Source organism: Mizuhopecten yessoensis, unplaced genomic scaffold (assembly GCF_002113885.1).
Source record: "Mizuhopecten yessoensis strain PY_sf001 unplaced genomic scaffold, ASM211388v2 scaffold10557, whole genome shotgun sequence".
Classification (NCBI taxonomy): Eukaryota; Metazoa; Mollusca; class Bivalvia; order Pectinida; family Pectinidae; genus Mizuhopecten; species Mizuhopecten yessoensis.
Window position 1 is genome coordinate 3,619 of NW_018408606.1, and position 3,537 is coordinate 7,155.

Genomic DNA, 3,537 nt, shown 5'->3' on the forward strand with positions numbered 1-3,537 from the left:
TGAGCTTTTCGAAACTGTTACCATTGTGTTCGGCATCACTCAAAACCCTTATGTACCGATTCCGGGGACAATCAGACAACATCTATATTTGGACCAATCAGAACCCAGTATATGGTGGCCATTTTGTCAAATTAGAAAACAAATGTCGCAGTTGAGTTTGCAATGCCATATTACACATACATACTAAATTTAAACTAAATCGAACTACAACGGAGCTTCGACCAATCAGAAACCAGTATATGGCATCCATTTTGTTTAATTAGAAAACAGATGTCATAGTTGGGTTTGCGGTACCATCATACACCTACATGCTAAATTTGGAATGTATTGGAAAATATATGTAAAACATGTAAAATAGGATAGGTGACATTGGCTAACCTTAGCGAACACCTTAAGAAATTTTAAATTCCCAAATATTTCAAAAAATCATAGCGGCCATCTTGGACTTCCGGTCGAGATAAAAATAGCTTGTTGCACACCTAGACCCCTTAATGAGTATATGTGTGTAGTTTCATGATTATCCGCCCAGTAGTTTCTGAGAAAACCTCCAGACAAGTTCATGGCTGAAGAATAATAAGAAGAAGAAGAACACAGAAGAACTAGTACTAACTGTAACGGATGGCTGTTACAGAAGTCCCCCAACGACCCCTGTTGGACTTAGGGACTTAGGCAAAAACAGACAACAGCTAAATTGCGACCAATGAGATGACTCCATTTTGTTACCATGGCAACTTAGCTGTTCGAAACTGTTACCATTGTGTTTCGCATCCCTTAGAACCCCTATGTACCAATTCACGACAGATTCAGACCACAGCTAAATTGCGACCAATGAGAGGACTTCATTTAATAAGACAACAGCTAAATTTCGACCAATCATAGGCCTCCATTTCGTTACCATGGCAACTAAACTTTTCGAAACTGTTACAATCGTGTTTAGCATCCCTAAAAACCCTTGTGTACTTATTTTGGACCGAATCAGACAACTTCTAAATTTCGACTAATCAGAGGCATCCATTTAGTTACCATGGTACCTGAGCTTTTCGAAACTGTTACCATTGTTTTCGGCATCACTCAAAACCCCTATGTACCAATTCCGGGCAGAATCGGACAACATCTATATTTCGACAAATCAGAACCCAGTATATGGCAGCCATTTTGTTTAATTAGAAAACGGATGTCATAGTTGTGTTTGCGGTACCATCATACTTATACATGCTAAATTTGGAATGCATTGGAAAATATATGTAAAACATGTAACATAGGATAGGTGACATTGGCTAACCTTAGCGAACACCTTTAGAAATATTAAATTCCCAAAAATTTCAAAAATTCATGGCGGCCATCTTGGACTTCCGATCGAGATAAAAATAGCTTGTTGCACACCTAGACCCCCTAATGGGTATGTGTGTGAAGTTTCATGATTATCCGCCCAGTAGTTTCTGAGAAAACCTCCGGACAAGTTCTTGGCTGAAGAATAAGAAGATGAAGAAGAACACAGAAGAATAATAATAAGACTTAACTAGTACTAATTGTAACGGATGGCCGTTACAGAAGTCCCCCAACGACCCCTGTTGGACTTAGGCAGAATCAGACAACATTTAAATTTCGAACAATTAGAGGGCCAAATTTCGTTACCTTGGCAACTGAGTTGTTCGAAACTGTTACCAGTGTGTTTGGCATCGCTAAAAACCCTTATGTACTTATTTTGGACAGAATCAGACAATTTCTTAATTTCGACCAATCAGAGGCCACCATTTCGTTATCATGGTAACTGAGCTTTTCGAAACTGTTACCATTTTGTTCGGCATCACTCAAAACCCTTATGTACCGATTCCGGTGACAATCAGACAACATCTATATTTGGACCAATCAGAACCCAGTATATGGTGGCCATTTTGTCAAATTAGAAAACAAATGTCGCAGTTGAGTTTGCAATGCCATATTACACATACATACTAAATTTAAACTAAATTGAACTACAACGGAGCTTCGACCAATCAGAAACCAGTATATGGTGGCCTTTTTGTTTAATTAGAAAACGGATGTCATAGTTGTGTTTGCGGTACCATCATACACCTACATGCCAAATTTGGAATGCATTGGAAAATATATGTAAAACATTTAAAATAGGATAGGTGACATTGGCTAACCTTAGCGAACACCTTTAGAAATTTTAAATTCCCAAAAATTCATAGCGGCCATCTTGGACTTCCGGTCGAGATAAAAATAGCTTGTTGCACACCTAGACCTCCTAATGAGTATATGTGTGTAGTTTCATGATTATCCGCCCAGTAGTTTCTGAGAAGACCTCTGGACAAGTTCATGGCTGAAGAAGAAGAAGAAGAAGAAGAAGAAGAACACAGAAGAATAATAATAATAATAACTAGTAATAATTGTAACGGATGGCCGTTACAGATTAGTCCCCTAAACGACGCCTGTTGGACTTAGGAACATAGGCAAAATCAGACAACAGCTAAATTTCAACCAATCAGAGGACTCCATTTTGTTACCATGGCAACTGATCTGTTCGAAACTGTTACCATTGTGTTTTGGCATCCCTTAAAACCCCTATGTACCAATTCTGAACAGAATCAGACAACATTTAAATTTCGACCAATTAGAGGCCTCCATTTTTTTACGATGGCAACTAAATCTTCCGTAACTGTTACCATCGTGTTTTCGCATCCCTCAAAACCCTTATGTACCAATTCTAGGCAGAATCAGACAACATCTAAGTTTCGACCATTCAGAGGCCTCCATTTCGTTACCATTGCAACTGAACTTTTCGAAACTGTTACCATTTTGTTCGGAATTCCTGAAAACTCCTATGTACGTAATTTGGGCAGAATCAAAAAACAACTAAATTTCGACCAATCAGAGGCCTCCATTTCGTTACCATGGCAACTGAACTTTTCGAAACTGTTATCATTGTGTTCGAAATCTCTGAAAACCCCTATGTACCAATTTTGGGCAGAATCAGAAAACAACTAAATTTCGACCAATCAGAGGCTTCCATTTCATTATCTTGGCAACTGAACTGTTCAAATCTGTTACCATTGTGTTTGGAATCCCTAAAAACCCCTATGTACCACTTTGTGGCAGAATCAGACAACAGCTAAATTTCGACCAGTCAGAGGCCTCCATTTTCGACCAATCAGAGGCTTCCATTTCGTTAACATGACAACTGTGCTGTTCGAAACTGTTTCCATTGTTTTCGGCAGCCCTGAAAACCCTTATGTACCAATTTTCTACGAAATCAGAGCCAAAAACTCCAAAACCGGAAGGAAGGTTCTGGCGGCCATCTTTGACTTCCGGTCGTGATAAAAATAGCCTGTTGCACACCTAGACACCCTAATGAGTATGTGTGTGAAATTTCATGATGATCCGCTGAACAGTTTCTGAGAAAATTAATTTCAGGAGCTTGAAACATTGTTACAGTGTAAGGCAAACAATTTTTTTATCACAAGATACCTACGTTGGATGGATTAAGATAAATTTGGCACTAAATTTAAAACAACTTACTTAAAAGCCAGTCCA